The sequence below is a fragment of the Nipponia nippon genome, unplaced genomic scaffold (genome assembly GCF_047370975.1).
Source record: "Nipponia nippon isolate SJK-2023a ecotype South Korea unplaced genomic scaffold, ASM4737097v1 scaffold_1, whole genome shotgun sequence".
Taxonomy (NCBI): Eukaryota; Metazoa; Chordata; class Aves; order Pelecaniformes; family Threskiornithidae; genus Nipponia; species Nipponia nippon.
This window is the reverse complement of record NW_028262290.1, coordinates 102525126-102546191: the sequence shown is the minus strand read 5'-3', so window position 1 is coordinate 102546191 and position 21066 is coordinate 102525126. Positions and strand designations below refer to the sequence as shown.

At 39.6% G+C, this 21066-nt stretch overlaps 1 long non-coding RNA gene across 1 annotated transcript in view; it reads right to left on the bottom strand.

The window, feature by feature from the left end:
- LOC148057524 (uncharacterized) overlaps window positions 1-19638 on the bottom strand; it is a 29279-nt gene extending 9641 nt beyond the window's left edge. Inside the window, exon 1 of the long non-coding RNA XR_015700036.1 lies at window positions 19503-19638. This is a non-coding gene — a long non-coding RNA (uncharacterized LOC148057524). The remainder of the gene's footprint in view (window positions 1-19502) is intronic.
- Window positions 19639-21066: the final 1428 nt, after the last annotated feature.

The following is a 21066-nucleotide window of genomic DNA, read 5'->3' as shown; positions in this document are numbered from 1 at the left end:
CCCCTGACAACCTGTATATTTTAGGTGAAGCTTGGAGTCCATAGGTTGAGATAGCAAATCTTCCTTTAGCTTTAGCAAGGGCCTGAATTTTACCCCTATATCTGAAGTAGATTAGATGAATGGGTGGTTAGTGTCCAAAGTGAGCAGAGCAGGAAAGGTTGCTGCGAGCTTTGTTCTGGTCCTCTGATGCTATGAGGCTCTGATGTTGGCAGCACAAAAGAGAACAATTTTTGACAGCTCAAAGGTATCCATCTCTGAGGTCTAATAAGACTATTACATGCATTGCCTTTTGCCTATTGGCACAAGATCATGCTCCCTAGGTGCAAACTCTTATTCACCTGTGATTTAGAGACATCGTAGGTCGTCTACATGTTTGCATGGATTCAAGCATGAGTTTTACCTGAAGCAAGCATAAGCTGGACCCACCTGTGTGTCTGCCTGCCTGGTTGAGTTCACAGTTGTGCTGCTGCAATGCTCCATGGCCAGGTGGAGCTGACAAGACTCACTCTTCTTGCTTGACCTTTGCAAGGTACCATGACCGCTATGAGTAACAAAAATACTGGCAGTCACACTGCTGCCAGGAGGAAACAGGCTTGGGACCATATTAGGCTTTAATCCTCTCAGGACGTAACACAATTTTTTTTTTTTTCCCTCGGATTTACATGCCTTTACTGTTGTTTTTCCCCCATGTACCTCTTTTGCCCAATGTTATGGGAACTACAGTGCCTTTATGGCAGCTGAAAGTTACCTTTTGGGTCCAAATGCAAGTTCCTTTTGTGTAGCTGCACAGGAATTAAGATTTAGCTCACAGCATTTTTCCTAGCATTATTGACCAACCACAAGGACTTTCAAGGACATGTGCTTAAATTCACATTTCACCAGTTTACTTCTTTTCCCCCACCTATATCTTAATTGCTGCAGCTGCTTGTGCAAGTCAAAAGGATTGAAAATTGAGGGAGGTGGGCGGAAAGCTCAGAACTAACACAAGAAATATATACTCTTTCAAAAGTCTGTAATTATTCTCCTGGAAGATGTTAACTTAGATCCATTTCTAATCAAAAAAGGAAAAAAAGAAAGTATTATAACAATCGAGATCTAGAGGATGCAAAGTACACTCAAAGAAATCAGAGGCCATTTCAGTTCACAGTACATCCCACAAACAGTATGACTATTCTCGCTGAAAAGAGTTTTTAACTGTTGTACAAGAAGGGGAACAAGTGGCTGAAGATGGAAGCCTGGGACAGAGACAAAAGTTTCTTAAACTGTGTCTCTCTCGATGGGGTAAAAAAATCTTTCATGTGAGATTAATCTTTGGTCAAAATCACTTTACCTTTAGGTAAGTAGTTCGTATATATTTGAAGGCGAAACTACAAAGCTGCAGAACCCCATCACTTCTATGTAAAATTCTAGAAAAATGCAAGAAATGAGACGTAAAAATTCCAAAGCCTCTGTGAGGCATGTCATTTGTCCAAGCTGCTATAGACTACCGAAGACTGAATTCCAATACTAAAATCTAGATCAACAGTAGCTGTACTGAGATATAGCTAAACCAGTAATTAATACAGGTATCACGCTTATTATTTTGACTGCAGCCTTTTCTGTATGGAAAACACTAATTGCTTATCTGTGCTTATATTCAGACAGCAAAAAAGTCCTGTCAATCTCACTGTCATTGTCAAGGAATCATTTCTGACAGCATTTTCTGTGGGCTATTTTGGGAGGTAAACACTGCCTTGACAATAAATTTATTTTTAATAATAATAATAATAATAATAATAATAATAATAATAATAATAATAATAATAATAATAATATCATCATCTATAGGATATCCTGATGAAAGTCATAAAGGCGATAAATATAACATATTACTGGTAAAGAGAAGAAGCCAGCAGCCTGACTAAGAATGAGGTACAGCTTTTTACTTTTTTAAAACTCAGAAATGCATTTATAAAGTAAGCACTCTATTTGAATGACAGAGGGACAGATACAGGGCACCACCAAGCTAGACCTACAGAATTCTGCGAGCTAAATCAAGATAAATCAAGATGTTTGGTGACTGCATTGTGAAATTCAGTATATTAAGAGCTCCTTTACTGAAGAATAACTCCTCCTTTGTCTGGAGAGTAAAAAAGAAAACAGAGCAGCAAAACAGATTTCTGAATCAATATTAGCAATCAGTGCTACAGGTATGATAAAAAGCTAAAATGCTAGCTACTTATTACCAATATCTTATACTCAGTGGTGTTTATATTTTATTTTCTGAACAGCTAGATTATAGTCACCCATTTGTTGAAAAATCAAGAACAAAAGATAAGCACTTGGCCCCTTGTAGTAGGCCCCCTTGCCCCACCTCAAATATTACCCATTTTACACATGCTATGAACTGACCACTCCATATTTTAATGCTTTCCTTTTCAAAAGAAAGGGAATACAGGTTACATAAGTCAGATAAACATTTCTTGTCTTTTATATTTGGAAATTATGTACTTCTTGCATTATTTGGCCTTTTAAGCAAAATTCCTCGAAGATACCATTTGTTTAATCCAGACACACACTTGTCAGTCAACCTCAGTCAACTGAGACTGATTTTTGCAAGAAATAACAGTGAATGTGGACAATTTTACAACAATCATTAGAATTTTCCTTTTTCTATATAACTGTATAGACTGGGGTGCTCTGTTGAGTGGTCTCAGAAAGGTCATTGAGGGCAAGGGATGATATAAACAGTCATCTAAAAGCATGGCAAATCAATCATAATTAACACTTGGAGGTACTTCCTGCATACAAAGCCCCCGGAGGGAAAGGTCATTGGGAGAGATCACTGGACAATGTGCAGATATAGGAGCAAACAGGTTTCCTCACTCCAGGCCTCCCTTTTGGTTGATGAGTTCTTGCCCTTGTTTTCAGTGCCACCCGATGCTGGAGCATCTTGGGGTGCTGCAGGGAAGGGAGCGGAGCGTGGCAGGGCAGGTGGGACACTCCAAAACCAATGATCTGTACACGCCTTCAGATTTCTCTCACATCAAAACACATGCTGCATGTTGCATGTACTTATCCTCAAGACACCGAAACAACAATGTAACGCTGTTTCCCTTACAAAGCCAGTGATGGGGATTCTCATGGCTCAATATTAAGTGCTGCAGAATCTCACTTTTAAATTTCTATGCAACTAGTCAAAGAATCAACTGACTCACATGAGACCCTACAGTGAGATGGGTGTGGGAAATCCCACCTTGCAAATCCAAAAGGGTTCAGGCCTGAGGCAGAACTGAGGAGGTGCAATGGATAGGCAGACCTTCAGAAAAAAGTTTTCAAGTACTTAGCTTTGCACGTAAGCAACTATAAATACCAGTTGGGCACCTACGTTCCTTCTCAAGGCCCTGCCCACCTCTCACCATATTGCAGAGGCAACTACGACTATAATCTACAAAAGCCACCCTGAAGCTACTCAGAAAGTCCAAGGAGAAAGTTGTGTTTTAGAGACAATCTCTAAAGTATTTAGGCACAGAAGCTAAGAGGTGTAGGCATTTACTGACCACTAAAATCTACAGTCTTGAAGAATCTGCAGCAGGCACCTAAGGCAGCCTTTTCTTAATTCACCTGCTAATATCTTTTCCTGAAACTGTAAGAAGTGCAGGATAAGGAACTGAATTTCCCTCTCTCATACATTGTGAGAGTTCTTTAATTAAAGAAGAAAAAGTCGATACCCCTTCTCTTCTCTGGTCCAGCAAGTATGATACAAGAATGTCTTCCAGACGAAGCCCTGTGGTGAAATGCCCATTTTGTGCATCTTCTTGGGTCTCACGTGACAGAGAAACATGCACATACCTAGAGCTGTCAAGAGCTAAGTATGCCCAGAAACAGACCCTTCAGCACATGGCGCGTGTTTCTGGCATCCCCAAGGTTGTATGCCAGTCAGACTGAGTGTGAGGGGAAGATTGAATGTGAAATAAGCATTTGTTTACACAAAGAGTACAACACAAATGCCTGAAATCCAAACGTTTGAATACATGACAGACCTTCATTGCAGATCATCAATGAAGATTTATCGCAGGACCAAAACCACAGACTTGATCTATTAGATTAAATCAACAATTTCCATGTAGATCAGACATGAGAGAAAAGTACAGCATAGCCAATGCATAAGAGATAATTTTAAAGTTGTGGTCACAGTAGGTCAATTATTTAAAGCTTCTTTTACAGAATAAATTCATTTGTTTCTGAAACTAAACACTTAAACCCAGAACATATGATAAATGTTGTGCTATTATTACTAGAGGCAGAAGCCCAGGTAGTGACAATTAGTCTGCATCTACTTCATCTTACGGTCCTGACTCTTTAAATGCTAGTGACCAGTTTGGTAGTAACAGCACCCAAGCACACACCACTGCTATACCACTTAACCTTCACCCTCTTCAACTCAAACTCTGACTGGGATCAAATCCACCAGGATCTGTATAGATAAAGTGGTGGACATAGCATGCATCCCTGCCTCTTGATCAGGACTGTTGGGCTTTCACCTTCATTAGTGGAAAGGTAGTGAGGCAAATAGTTGGAGTATCACTATTGCAGAAGAAAATAATAGCTGTGTCAATGGAAAGCTGGAGCTTCCTCTTCACTAGACAGAGACTGTTGTGATGATGGTTGGCATTATTTCATAACTGTGGATTTACATGAACTATTTCAATGTTCTCAGTCTGATCATGGACTGAAACAAGGTATTTTGCTTCAGCAAAATTTACACTGAATATGATTAGTTTTAAATAGTTTACAGCAATAATGCAGTGTAGCAAATGAAAAAAAAAAAAAGTGTTTGACCCAACAGAGTTAACATTCTTCACATAACAGTTATCACACTATATGCTCCTGATTCTGTTGGCACTTCCTTCTATGAGCTTTACGTTGAACTCAGTGATCACACTGAGTGTATCTCACAAATGAAGCCTAGATTCCAAACAAAAATGCATTTACTATGTAACAAACCCAATGCATGCATAACCAATTTAAATGCAATTTAAATACTATTATGGGGGTGAAGCATAATTAATTTTAAAATCATATTTAAGTGTTTTTTAGTTTGTGATCTCCTGCCTCATTTAACGTGAAGAGAACATCACTAAATCATTTACTTTGCACATAGGGGAGGCTTACTTTCTGCTCAAGTGTTTAGCATTTTTATTCCTTTTTGTTTTGTTTTTTAAACCAGAAGATTTTCCACTGTTGCCTTGATTACATCGTAAACTGTTTAAAAGCCTCTGTTCACAAAAGAATCCTGCAGGAATGCTGAAGCTCTGACTCACTTCGATTTAGCAGCTTTGTCAAATTTCTCTAGCTTGAAACATGATGAAACAAATTAGTGACAAACATTCAGTGTTCTGCTCTTATAAGGCCTATAAACATTTTGGTTTGTACACATAACAGCAAATCTCAGGCAGCTGAAATAAATCCAGGCAGTGAATTTAAAGGGTGAAATTTTCCAGTGGTGAATGGTAAGAGATCATGATGCATGATGGTCTCAGGTATGTGATGATGTAGCATTGTAGCACTGACACATAAGTGGAATTAGCAGCTGTAAACAAGTGTGAGTTGAAAGGTTACAATTACACAGATGAAGCTTATTCATTGTTCATTTATTGGCCAGTGGGTACCATACTCAAGCACATAGCATAGCACCACCCAGTACTTAAGCCTTGATAAAAAGCACATAAGTGTGTATACAGCTTGCCATCTAAGCTAGCATTCGACTATGATGGAATTAAAGAACGAATATTAAGAAGATTTTCTTAGCACAAGATGAGGACTCTTCTGGTTTGGGTCCTCAGGGTACTCTTTCCCTGCAGTTAAAAAGCATGAGACACATTAAAGACACTGTACATGACCAGCAGTTGCTAGGTTTTGTTGCATTGTAGTTCATCTCTCTCTCAAAGTTTATCACATATGATGGTTGTCATTAAAACATTGTAATTTGCCATCAGGAAGAGAAAACAGTGTAGTACTTTCTCATACTTGGAGCACACCCACTAGAATGAGGGCCTCATAGGGCACAGGCTGTCACTTTAGGTGCATATACATGATACAATATAGTGATGGAGAGGGATGCTTGTGCTAACTGAACAAGGAACTTCTCAGGTGACTAAATTAGTCCAGAAAAAATGCCATTCAAATGCAGTTATATCCAAACTAGATCTGATATCCTACTTTGCACTGCACAATGCAGCAGACATAATTCTATATACGCTTATGCAGTGGCTAGCACAAAGAAGCTAAGCAAGCTCCAGTTGCAATGATCATACAAATGATAACAGGATCTCAGAGATAAGGATACTGTGTTTTTCTTGCATGGTAAATACTCAAAGCAATGCCTCAAGAAATGGTGCCACTACTTGAGGCACTTGAAGGCACTCATTCACTTGAAGTAGTATCTAAAGCAATAAATGTATATTTTTTTCCAAGCATAACTCAACCCTATTCTGCCTAATAGGACACAGACTTCATAGGCAGACTCAACTTGCATACATCCCTGTGTGTTTCTGAGCTTGTGAGGAATGAAGGAGGGTGGGGAGAAGGATCCTACCACTATGGGTCCTGCCCGGCAGCAGTATTTGCCTATACTCATATGTTGTACACCTAATGGTGTGACAATACATGCTTCTCATTAAACATGCCATTATACATAAAATAAAATAATAAAAAAAAACCACCAACAACCACCCCCAACCAAGCAGATAAACCCCCCCCACTTATTGTTTTCAGAGGATTTCTGCACCACAGCACAGAAGACAAGGTTTATCCCCTGAAAAATTTTGGAGACAGACTGTTTCTTTTGTCTCTACCTTATCTTACTGGGAATATTAACGGAAATTCAAAGCTGCTGTCTTGAACTGGTAGTATAAAATTAGGTATCTAAGATCCTCATGCATGGGCACAAATGTCTGCAGATTTGGGCAATCCACTTTCTGCTTGCATATATTGCTTTGTGCAATATATATGCAACACTGAAGAAATCCATTTGCAAATAAAGTCATCAACAAACATACCAAGCGTTGACCCTGCTCCAGGTCAGTATTTCGGCACATTGCTACTGGCTTCAATAGAACCAGGGTTCCCTCCATGGTATTACTCAAGGGCATTCACTGTGGTCAGTGAATTGTCTTATTCATCCTCTCTCTAAAAAAAGTACATGTAAGTTAGAAGCAATATGAAGGATTTTAACCTGTACTTTATGCTGCCTTGGCCTATGTCCTGACCATTTCATTCATGAAGTAGGTTTAGACTCAATACTTTGGTCAAACTGCCAAGGAAAGTCTTGCTGCTGCAGGAAGCAGAGTCGATGATTCATGAGGCAGCCCTCTTTCCTCCAAGCAGGTCTGAATGACAGGGCTGCAGAAGTTTGCTACTTTCCAGATGAAATCCAAGTTTAAAGAAGATTCATTCCCAAGGCCCTTGCAGCATGCATCCGAGTGTTAATCCTTGTGTCCTGGCCAAACTCCAGCCTGGATGATTACACTGTGCCTGTTGAAATTCTCTCTGTAGTCTCAATTGGATAAGTCACTCTTCCAGCTCCTAAAAGCTGCTGCGTAATGTTGTTAATGCATTTCACTGGGAGAGGTACATTTCATTAGTATTTAAAATATCCTCTGTACTTCCGGACAGCAAATACTTGGAGAAGTGCAGGATGCCCAGAGAAATTGAAGAATTTTTCAGACTGCTATTTGAAGCTATTTTAAGCAGGATATATAGCACCTTTTCCAAGGGTCCCCACATGCATTCAGGTGGAGGTTACACATTTGGTTGCATAGCCCTATTTAAGAAGTCTGCTGTCACCAACACTACCAGATCCGCATTTCCGCCCACTGGCTCCACTGGGCCACACTTCTCTGTTACACGGCAAAGTAGCCTGGGAATACATCTGCCCAAAGAGAGATGATTTCCTCTTCTGTAGATTGTTAGTTGGGCAAGGACTGAGCCAATAGTTGTGCTGCCACAACATACGGGCAACTATGGGGCTAATTAGATAGAGAATGTTTAAATGGGGCTAATTAGATAGAGAATGTTTAAATCATCCTTGCTATAGGAGAAATACCATGTAACTTGGCCCTGACCACACTAGTGCAGGAAAGAGGGAAGGCTGGTCCTCCAATAAAGACATCTGTGAGAAGCAGTAGTCTTGCAGAAAGGATGGATTTTGATCATCCAACTGAGAAAAATAATAAAACATTCTCAATTTGGATACCTGTAGCTGTAGCCTTCTGTATGCGGGTTTTAAAGATAAAATACATCAACTCAGTCAGTTAATGACTTTTGCACTGATTGGAACAGGAACTGATTGGAATTAGAGTCTCTCCTTGCCCCAGTGCAGAGCAGTGACAATGTGAAGCTGTTTTCTCTACTTACGAGGGTAACGAGTCTGGTGGCATATATTGTTGTAGAGAAACTATCTAACCTAGCAAAATTCATAGTTAAACTAGTGGTAGCATGGATGCTTGCAATAGTCAGCATTTGTTACCATTACAGGCCTGGACTGAATTCAGACCATAGAAATGAGAAAACCCATGTGAACATCCTGGTGATCTGCATCGAGTCAGTGGCTTGCAGCTCAACGTAACAAACATTAGCATTTTCATTTGCAAATCATCATATGGTTTGGGCCTTTGGGCCATGATTACCTAAAAGACAAATGTTTTTTTAGCATCAGATGTCCACAAATACAAGGTCTAATTCAAACACAATCTGTTATATTGGACTTCATGACAAGCATAATAAACCGTCATTCATCTCAGTAACTACACTCAGAATTTTATAGCGGCAGAAGTTACCTGCTTTGTAACACTGCATATTTTGGGGAGACTTACATATGAATTTATTACATCTTCCATTCCGTAATACACTGACTTGGAGGACTGTGTTAGATTTTTATATGTCAAAGCATATTGCCCCTTATTGAATTAGATTTAAATGTTAAATAGTCTCAAGAAGTCATTCTGTGCTCATTCCTTTTCAGTTTAAGATGGATTATCCAAATTGATCATGCCACAAACATACTCATTAAAAGAGTTCAACATTTATGATGCATCGTGTCAAGCAAGGTCATGATTTAATGTAAGTTGATACATCATAAATTAAGAAGCCAAGGAAACAAACTCCTGAAGGCCAAGGAAAGCATATATTAAAGAAATAGTCTGTAGTGATCTATGCACAAAATCCATTACTGTCCAATAGCACATGTGGATGTAGGTATAACTGTAAACAAGAAGTACGTGTGGTACTTCAAAAGGGAGAATTGCCAAAGCTGAAAGCAGCTATGAGTAGAATAGAGTGGGAAAGGAAAAACAGATACGTAATGATAGTATAACTGGAAATCATTTGATTATGCAACGCTGGGCTTTTCAAACTGCACAATACTGTAATCTTGCAGGAAGTCTGCTTCATTTAAAATTATCCCATCTAATAAAAGGTGAAAAAGTAACATTTTAAAATATACTAGAAATGGGGGGAGGGACAGGAAAGAAAGTGAGGAAGTCAAACAATAATGGCAGCACAGCATTTTGATGTGATATAGGATAAGACAGTGGAACACACTGTAATAGAAAGTGATGGAAAGTTTCCCAATCAGAGTGCAGAAAAGGCAGAATTCTCGATTGCAAATGTGTATGCTTGTGTTTTTTTAAAAAAGCAAAAGTAGTGATATCATAATATCTTATAAAATAAGGCAATATTTTCTGTTTTCCTTTTTCTAAGTGTGTTAACAAGTTCAAATTAGAAGTAAATATTTTAAAATTTGAGGTTCTGCACAAATTTCATCCAAAAGCCTTATAAGAATTGGCTAAGGAATCATAGCAGCTACTAATACAGACTTAGTAAATTTTGGCACACTGAAGAGCAAGATAATCCTGTCAGTTTTTAAAAAAGTAAACCTGGGAAAAAAACCCAAAATACTGAAAAAGATCTGGAGATCATATTAGACAATAGTTGGTCATAATAGAGATATTCTCTGTTCAGATGCATGACTCTGATGGTAAATGCAAATCCTCAATGTAAAACACAGAGGAAGGGAGAGGTGGAAAAGGCAAGCTTTAAACACAAGTAGGCAAGGGACATTACTTATGTTTTAGCAGGCCATTACCAGCATATTCTGCTAAATCCACTTCAAAAGTAGGCTGATCAATTTGAAAAGGTTCAGAAAAGAGTCATAAAAATGACTTAAGGTCTGGAAAACAAACTCAGGCTATTCCATGCAGATTTTAAACAAGAAGGATGGCTAACTAATAAAATATCCATAATCCATGTGATGCAAGTGGGCCTTTGAATCTTCCATCAACTCAAATTGCAAGCAGTTCCCTAAATTAGTATCAGGTTAATTGTTGGCACAGAAGCTATTTGTGCGATGTGCTGAATAGGGATGGATCACCCTTCACAGCCAGCTGGCACACCCAGTACAGGGATATACAGTGCTCAAGTCAAAATAGACAGGGATGAAATTCAACCACACCATTACTTTTATTTCCACAAGTAACCAACAACATTAGCTTTCTTCCCAGAATGAGATTGTTACACAGGAATCTTGTCCTTATTCTGGCTTGCTTAGGGGTTGGGTTGGTTTTGGTGGGGTGAGGGAGGGGAATGAGGGGCGACAGGGGAGTTGTGCATGTGACATTTGTACTAATTATCTCATTCAATCCTGCGTACGTGTGTGGGTTAAACATCTATGTACGCGCAATCTCTATAGAGTGAACTGGTTTTGCATTTACACACACCATATTAAAATGCATGTGAAAGTGTAGATTACAGGTCTTATGTAACAATCTGTTTTACTCTTAGTCATAAGATGAGATCCCGCAGAAGAAAAGACTCTGCAAAATTAGAGTGAAACGTATGCTGCTACTGAAGTGCATTTTTGTATAAACATATGTTTTCACTCACTAGGATCTAAAAGATCATCTTCAAACATTAAACTTTGAAAAATAAATGTGAGTGAACTTAGGGATTTTCTTAAATATGTTTGTATGTTAAGTGTATTTATGCGGAAATCATTTGGCAAATTCAGATTATATGAATTTCACTATCAATGTTCTGAAATTTGCAGGTGAGATATTATTCACATCACACAGAATGTCATATTCGCATATGATCCTTTTTGTTTCCTTTTTGAATGTTTTCCATACCACAACAATTGGTTGAGAAAACAGAAATTTTTTTGGGGGAAAAAAAGTGTTCATTAAATAAGAACTGCTTTAAAATTTCCCAATTTCCTCCCTTAATTTTTATTTCCAGGCAGGGGGGGAATGGATAGTCTTCTTTTATTTAATCTGCTGTCTGTGAAGTTGCAGAAAATGAAACTTCTACCCTGTTCTGAGTAATTACTGGCCACCTTGGAGCCTTGTTGAGTCGGGTTACAGTGTGGAATACCCATTTCTCAGGAAACCCCCATTCCTTCCTCAAAAGGGGCCACTCACTGAAAATCCCTTCACAGTCTGCTACAAAAGCTTTTCTGCTATTCTTCTTCACAATAATATATATTTTACCCTTCTGAGATGAAAAGACGAAGGGGCTCAAGCTAAGAAAAGTTGACCAGGAGGCTGGTGACAGCAGTCACTTGAGATCCTTTCAGAGATGCTCTCAAGCATAAATATTTAATCTCCTTCGTTCCCCCTAGTGTGAATAATTTTTTTCCCCTTCAAGTATCAAAACAAAGTTATTGAAATGCATATAACCCTGATATTTGATCCATGGCCTCTAAGGGTCAAATACGCACTGACGAAGCTCTTAAAGCCTGCAGAACTTTCAGGTGGTCACTTTGCACACACCAGCTCATCAATCAAGCAATAATCAGCAGGACAAATGGGGGAAGATGCTGGTACAGACTACTTAAAAGGCCTGGGCAGCTGGTCCACTTCAAGAGTCCCCTTTATACAGTTTCAGCCTTTAGCCCTCCATGTTTTGAAGGGAATTAAATACACTTGTTAGTTTCAATAGTTTATCCCCACATCTGTTTGCGTTAGCAAACAAAACTGCTCTTGCTTCAGCATCCCCCTTCTAACGTTAGGATCACTTCTTCTGAATTAAGAAGTGCTCTGAAAACACTTTAGCAATTTCAGTTTTCATTTAAGGCATGCCAAACATCCAATCCCCCCGCCCCATCTTGTCTTTGTAATAACTGATTTGGTAGAAGCTGAAGACAGAAAAAGACACATTTATCCTAAATAACTTGCCCATCACAGAAACAGATTATAGTAAAGCTCATTGAATTCATTCCCCAAAATAAAAAACATGGGTGCACTCATATCTTGAACTGGGCTAGTATTTATTTTTTTGGGCTGTTGGTTGGCCGTGTTGATGACAAGCTAGTAGCAATTCTGAAATGTTGATCACATCTGTTTATCAAGTAATATGCAGTGATTATTCTTAGCTTTGCAATAGAGGAGGATGAATTGGTTGGCAGCACAAAGTATGAAATCATTCTGTCTCTCACCAAGGAACAAGCAAAACTGACAACCTCCTCCACTCCCAGTATGTCATAATTAGAAATTAGAGCTGCATCAAACTGTTCGCTACAGCTGTAAACTCTGGCAAAAGAAAAAACCCTCAAAAACTATCTGTCATTTACTTAATAGGCTTCCTATTTACTGTGAGCATGCTGAAATTAGGGATTGGGCTTTGGAGCAGAGCATGATATTTCCAAGACTTTCTGGAGGTTAAAAAACTGCTTTAAAGTGTCTCTATTTTTTTCCTTCTCTTATTGTATTTAAAAGTGAAATTCAAAAAGGGTTTGAATTCTCAGAATTTAAAAATGAAAATGTGGTGGATTTTCCTAACACTGAAAGCACACAATGAAGGCGTAACTGAAAAATGCAATCTAGGAAAAAGTAGAACATAAATAGAATGGGAAGATTCAAACACTGGATCTAAGACAAACTTTTGAAATCAATTTTCTTCTGAAATTAAGTTACTATATTCTGGGTGAGTGTTACCTTTTTGGGTTTTTTGAAGGAAAACAAAAGGAAAAAAAAAATGATCTGAGTGTTTTCCTTCAAAATGCCATTATCAGAGAAAACAGAGTTAAACAGATACCCCATTAAATAAAAATAAGAAAAAATAATGTGAAAATGGAAAATCTGAAGGCATTCAAGCCACAGAGCTGCCAACCCAGCTTCCTCAATTGCCAAATAAGAAAACAGCAGGGTCTGAGATCTGCTTTTTTTTTTTTTTTTTAAAAGTCTTTGAGTTTGGGCCTAGATTCTTCTTTATTGTCAATGTACAGAGACAGTCTGTACAGTCCGTAGGCACTGCCATGGTGTGATCACCCATCTGGAGATGCTGATGTTCTGCACTGAGTACAGGAGGAATAAAATGGCCACTTGTGGCAACTGCAGTCGGTGAGATGAACATGTACTTACGAGACTGCCAAAAAGGCCTTGACGCACATGGGTCTTATCTTACCTTAGTAAATTAAAGAGCGGCAAGGAAGATTCCCAGTTGCCAGTGACTAATATCAATCCTTTCTTAGCACAGCCCCTTGCAAGATTTTGGCCCAGGCTAACTAACGTTGACTCAAAATCCTCCCAAACATGGCTGGGGAACAGCCATGTGCTAGGGACCCTTCCCAACAGGCAGACTGCATGGACCCAACTTGCTCTGCATGCAAAGCAAGCTTACTAGCATGGACACAGGTTGGTCCATACACAGCTCCCATCCATCACTTTGGACATGCAATAAAAACTTTTTTGTCACTATTTGAGGGTTGGTTTATGTTGAATTTGTTTTGTTGACTTTTTGTTGACTTTGTTTTAAAGTTTTGAGAAAGAGACAAGTAGGGAAACCTTAGGCCCCCAAAGCTTTTCTGTCTATAAATCAGTTACGAGCATGTTGAATAGCCTATCACCTAAGGTAAATTCCTTATTTAAAAGCTACAGTGATCTTATTTGCTATTTATGAACCCAAAACTTAATAATTTTGCTTAATTGGAGTATTTCTGTTGTTTAGAAGTGTGTTGGTTAGGATCTGGGTGCAAGAAAGAATAAACTGTGACAGCAATAATACAACCATGGTAATTTAAATGTTGAAGCAAGTTTGTAAGAGAGTGATTTCTGTAGCCCATATGATTTAGCAGGATTAATGAAAATGTAGAGTGCAAAGAGTATGAAAGGTGTGAAGAGAGTAGGTTATTAAAATTTTCCCCAGTGTAAATGCTTATTTCTTTTGTCATCAAGCTCTCATGCTCTATTAATCCCTATGAAAGCAAACAAAAACAATAACCAAAAGTGTTCAAAGAACACTGAATTTAGTATTAACCTACATCTGCATTTCTACTGAAGGTACCTGAAATCCGGCACCAACAAGTAAAAGTAACAATTTTTTGCCCTATTTTGCCTTGTGGAATAGGATCTCTAAGACTTTGCTGAGCCAGTCTGGACCCATTACCAAGTGATGCCTCACAAGTTGAATAAACTGCCGGAAAAATATTCCGTCATAACTGCTAGATGTAACAGGTGACCTTACAGGCACAGGATGAGGTGGCAGGCATATGAAATTAGTGTCACTGTCAAGCTGTTTGTAATCCAAGCCCTCCGCCTGGGGGCCCAGCTTTGCAAATGGGCACATAATCAAACAGAAAGGAGGCAATGGCAGGGGGTAGGAAAAAGGGTAAATAGCCCTCTTTTCCTGTCACTTCTACCATGGGCCCTCAGCAGCTCCTCTGCTGCCAGCTGACTGGAGAATTAGGATGCCAACATCTGTGCAATGCGAGGCAAAGCTGTACCTGTGCCCCTGCTGTGCAAAGCACAAAGCATGCCAACTCTCCTTCAGGTGAGCCAGGAAAAGCCATGAAAAAGAGATGATCCAAAGTGCGATAAGCCAGGTAGTGCATGTCAAGGAACTGGATTGTCTTGCTGGGCATGAGCCATGCTGCGTGACATGCCAGTAGGTTATCTGGTCTCTGTTGCTGGGACAAATCTTTCAGGAGACAGGGACTGTCCACCAGGCTGAGTTTTTTTACCAGAGATTTCATCACTGTGTTGAAAGCTGGAAAGTAGCTAAACGCTTACCCTCGTCCAAGTCATGCAACCCAAATTACACAACCTCTGGTGATAACAAAGGAAATTGCGAGAGGGCATATTCACTCGTGATACTTCCATTGCCTGATAGTATTTGTGAATGGACAAAATACAGTGGGTCCCTGAACATAGTTTAAAACCAACAATTTTAAAAAAATCAGCAGAAAGTAGTTTTTCTGCTGTTCAAAGAAGCATCAAGTGTTTTAACTTCAGACTCTGTAAATCAGCATTACTTCATGTTTTGTATGCATGTGTATCATTTTAGCTAAGGGAATGAAACATGACCCATATCTGTAAATATCAATAGCAATACTGTTGTGTAAGCTTAGGGCAGGGGAAGCACCAAATTATGTCTAAGAGTTGGTTTAGTCCTTATTTTCTGTGGTACAAGCCATGCATTTACAGTCCTTCCTCCACCCTGTACTATTAAGTCACACATTACTATAATTTAGTAACATTTATCTCACACTGAGCTTCAAACTCCTGACCTATCTATTTTTTAAGTTGTCTCTGGAATGTTTAGTCTTGAGATTTTCAGTGATGCAAGAGGAATTTTGTGGACTATTTACAAGATTCAGACACTAAACATTGCTGATGTCTGTTTGGTTTTTTTTCAAATGACTTCCCTCCTACATTTTACTACTCCCATCTTCATTGTCTTTATGGATGGAGAAGCTTGCTCTGGTGTCAAAAATATCATTGGGGCTACATTTCTCATTGGGCTTTGTTCGATCTCCTCCTCCCCCCCCCCCCCCCTCCCAGACTCCAGTAAAATACATTTCAGTGTTTGGGATTTCCCATTCATCCTGATTAAAACAAAGCCAGCAAAGTTTCCCCCACCAAACCGTGTGCCTGTTTTGAAGAGGCAGCAGCCACCGGCTCTGGTTTTGTCAGGAATGAAAAGAGGGCATCGCAGCTGTAAGGCAGCGCAGACGTGTGAAATGGGTTTCACACGCTGCTCAGCTACCAGTGGGGTGGCCATGTATGATTCAGTCTGCGCTAAGTCAAGAAAAGGAAAAGCCTTCAAAGCCACGCCAGCCATCACCTCTTACAAACCCTAAGTACCCCTTTTGACTGCCGTTGCTTTGCTGAAAATAACACATTTAGTCATTTGTCATAATTATAAGAGTCCCAGTGACAAGGAATGCAGGCCCGCCTTTTAGCGCTGCCAGGCCCATGATAATGCAGCCAGCGGGGGACGGCTGCTGCCAGCAAACCGCGGCCGCCGTGCCAGCGACACTCCTGCCGAAAGGTCATGCGTGACCTCTGTGAGCAGTTCATCCCAGATGATTGATCGGCTCGCAGCAAAACTAATAATTACACAGCTCTTCATTTCCATTTGTCTTCGTAACATGAAATTTATCCCGGTGTGAAGGATCCAGGCCACGCAGGAGTAAACTGGTGAGCCAGAAACCTACTAAAGCCCCACAGGTGCAACTCAAACATTCTCGGCCCCAACACCCACCCCATCCCTCTTTAACTTCTTGCTCTCTGCAGGTATTTCCCAAAGACAAAGGAACAATGTATTCCTCTGCGTTCATCTATATTATTTCAATATTTCCATTTTGTATTTCTAAGCATAATCTGCAAAACTCAACCAATCTTATCCTGTTTGCTCTCTCCAGCTACTCTCAGTGGGCCTGTGTTAGTGTTATAGCATGTTTCTGTGACTCACAAATATCTAATTTTATTAGAAATATTCATTTAAACACCTTTTTAATAAGAACATAAATATACTTTTTTTTCCCCTGTCAGTTACCTAGGCTCCTCAAGTTTTTTGCAACAAACATTGCTTTCTCACACATGGAAAAGACCTTCTGCCCCCCAAACAAATTCAGAGGCCTTCAGAAGTGTGACTGCAGGCTGCTGCAGGAATTGTTGCACTTGCCAGAAGACCTCATCAGGAAAACATATGCCCCAGGCACACATCACATAAACATGGGGAGAGACATTTCAAGGCGGTAGAAGGTAAAACTTTCTGCTGAGGGTGTGTGTGTGAAGAGTATCTACGTAACTTGGAGTTATCCCTAGATGCCCATGGAAGTAGTGAAAGAATGGAAGGGAAATATTTTGAATTTCTACATTTCTTCCCACCCCCAGCCAGCAAACAAGCATGTATCAACAGAGGCGTTGTTTGCAAATGAAGTATTAGTGAACTTCTTGAAGGTACACTTGGGAGAGGTGACACAGAGGAAAAAAAATGTGTACACACACACATATACTCACACACACAGAGTCAGTTTGAAACAAGGACTTCAGGACACAGTCACCACACTCTGAAATGCTTCAAGACCTGCTTGCTTTAAGCTGATGTCCCTTAGTCTCTTAAGCCAACGCGACAACTCCTCTGCCCCACTCCTCTGCACCCCACAGACCAAGATGTAGGAAAAACGTGTGTATTCAAACTAAGGAAGAAAAAAGTTCTAGCAAACCTTTTATTTGTGTTTCTGGGATACAGTTTACATGTACCTTAGCATGCCTTATGGGGTGCCAAAAGTGCTCTGGGCAGCTGCACACTTCTGACAGCCTAACACTTCTTAGGAATCACCTCTGATCAATAAGCTGGAAATACCACATTTGAATCTTTATTTACTTCAATCACTCACATTTGAATCCTTCTTATTTACCAAGTAAGGAGAAGGCTCTGATGTTTGCTTTCTTACTGTGGAAAACTCTTCCAACTCTATTTACAAATCTTCAGTTAGTGAAATTTTTTTGGTAATAACCTAGCACTGAATAGGATCTTCTTCTGCGAATAGTCAGTAACATTAGCCTGCTTGTGAAACAAAGCTTTGGTTTGCACAAGTAAACATTTCAGACTTAGAAACTCTGTCATCAAAAACTTGGTGGCTAAATCCTTATGGTTTTACTTGCTTTTTTTGTGTAGCCTATTTCTCTGTCCAAACTGCTGTTGCATTCACAAGCAGCATCCATAAAATGTCTGAGGTCAGGACCCCAAGATTTTGCCAAACACTAGGAATATCTCGTAAGATGTTCCCAGACAAGCAGCGTTAAATGAGAAGAAACATGCAAAGACCAAAGAACGAGCCCAGTCTTTGTTCACTATAGAAAAACACCGTTAGAGTCTGCTCAGACTGTCGAAGGATCCAGCTTTACCCTCCCAAGCTTGTTTCTGTTTTGCTGATTGCACTACTTTCTTGTAGCTCATCCACAGTGAATAAAACTTTCTTTTAATTTAGAAATCGGTCTCGTGCTCTATTTTTACTGCAAGGAAAACAATCGATTTCCCCTCCCCCCAGCAAAATCCAGTGCAGGAACCTGGTCCCTGGCAGCTGCTGCTGACTTTAAGCACCATATATAAGGCATTAAACCACCCACTTTATGTTCTAATAACATTAACAGTCTCACATGAACCAGGACATTCAGAGTTAAAGCTGAAATTCTCTCCTTAAGTCACCACATTGTGTCTAGGTACAGTATTGCAGCACTTAATCAGGGGGCCTCAGAGCAGTGGGGGGTTCATACCATATGTGCTATAATACCTAAGCACAGCGGGGTGAGTTAAGGACAGAGTTTTAGACTTAACTCTGAATTTCTTAGGTTCAGCCAGTCCCAGCCTTAATGTTTTTGGAAAAAATTGCATTATGTGTGTCTGGAGAGTTACTTTTCCTCTTAAAAAAATAAAAAAGACGTATTGTGGGGGTGGGGGACAAGTGAGGATGATTTCTCAAGAAAAGATGAAAGTAGGTATCCAATGCTAACCATCTACAGTGTAAGTGTGGACATGATATTCTACAAAACATTTATACAACTTTCAAACATATTAACTTAATCCAGATGACTGTAATAAAGCTATATTAAAAATACTGTTTCAACATGAACTTTATAGTCTTTAAGCCATTTACTCAAATTATATTGTGTTTGATTTTCTTAGCATCTTCCAGGCCCCAGCCTCGAGCTTGGTGAGCACTGCAAAATACACTCTCTAATGAGCTGCTTACATTTTTAAAATCAATACTATTTGTGCTAAATTTTTGCTTCTTCTTGGCAACCCTGTTAGCAAATACGTATTTGCTATGTATTAAACAAGTTTCAGATTCAAAATTGATCCTCATAAGAAACCCCATAAAACAATCTGCCAGAAGGTGAGGATACTAAATTTGCCAGCTACCTTGCCAGGGCAGCTCTGTGTATCTCCTAGTGGTATCATGGGAAGACAGAAAAATAGATCCTTTATTTTTTTCCTAACGTAACAGAAAATAAAAGATATTTAAGCATACAGCACCTACACATCCTCAAATCTAAAAAAGAACAATAACAGAAGTTGAACCAAAACTGTACAGCTAGTATTAGTACCTTCTACAAGGTACATCTCGTGTGTGGTTAAGGTAATTTTTTTGTTTGTTAAACAGTTTTCAGTCTCATCTCGGCGTCTACTGTTCCTACAGCAAAGTGGCAAAGTAAATTTCCACAGTACATACTACTTACCTTCTCCTCAAAAGAAATTCACTGGCCCTTGAGTCAAAATCCCTTTTCACAAGTAGAGGGTAGATCCTTTGCTAGAATTATTTATTATGGCTGCATCATCTGCAAGTGAAATCAATTGAACAGAAAATGAGCACCATCCAAGGAGTGTTGCCCTTCTCTCACTAAGGCAGGCTTGGTATAAGGTCTGATATAATACATTGTACCTTGGCGAACAGCCATCAACTCACCTGATGTTTTTTAATGTGGGAAACCAGAAAGGTCTAGAGGGAGTGTTTGAGACAGACACGTGAAACACACCCTCAAGAACAACCCCAAGTTCACCTCTTCAGAGAAAACCTCATTAAAAACTAGCAGATCTCAGTGGTTTTATTGCAAACCAATCAACCTGAACCTGTAAAGGAGTCTGACCTCACCCAGATTCATGGGTCTTCTATTTTTGACTTTACCTGCTAGTGATAAGAATTGATTTCAAAGGTTCTAAAATTAGCCCTGTGCATCAAAGGATGGTTATAGCATGTCTCGGCAATGTTGCGGTTTTACACGTTTTGCTGTTCTGTGCGTGTTCTCTAATTGGAAAAGTGTAACCCTTAAATCCAGGAATTGGTGACTGAGTTAACTTTCCTCCTGGAGGAGTGCTTGGAAATTGACTTCCTCATAAGTGAGGTTGTTTCCCTGGGATGCAGGTGGAAACTGGAGTGTAGTTCTCATAAAGTTAACAAGGTCACTTTGCTGGGCTCAGGCCTGATGTAATTTAAGTCACCTATTGCCAATGAAGGTAAGTAACATTCTCTGCCACTACAGATCAGCCCTCTGAAACAAGAGCATGATCTTTTGCAGTTTTAACCCACCAAAAATGAATGGATTAAAAATGTCCCAAATAATCAGAAACAGAAGAGGTTTTAAGAAAAAAAAATCTAAATGCTCGTATAGTAGTATAATAAAACAAATGTGTATGGTAGGAAATAATTCTATGCTTTTCCAGTTAAGCATTTTGTACTGGAAGATCTAAACACATTCATAATAACATCAACACAGGCAGGCAGCACCAAAACCACAGACATCACACTAAGTTACTAATCCAGAAAGAAGGCACCCCTATGTCTTGTTTTTATCTTTAACACCTTTTAGCTTCTTTTCCTCACACGTCTACCCTCCCTGCTTTTAGGCTGGAAGAAACTGTGAAATGGTAAAAGGAGCTTGTGCTCATAAAGGTTTGATGACTCGACCATCTGGCTGGGAATGCTCATAAAGGAAGCCCTGCAGAGGTTAAGGAGGTCAGAGACTACACAAGCTGGGGCTGAGGTGGGTCCCAGTGCTCCTCTGACTGGCACCCCCATTCTGTCCAACTGGTTGTAAGGTGCTCTCATCACCCTCCAAAGAAAATTGTCTCTGTGGACTGCTGATAAACATCACTTCTTTCTCTTGCTCACTTTCATAAGTCTATGGAAACATGAAGTAAATGTCTCTGCCTGTATCCCATTGTAATCGCTTCCATCCTCTCCCAGTGCTCAGCTCATTAACGAGTGACCTGAAGGCAGGGGAAAAAACCCACAACTTTTGTATA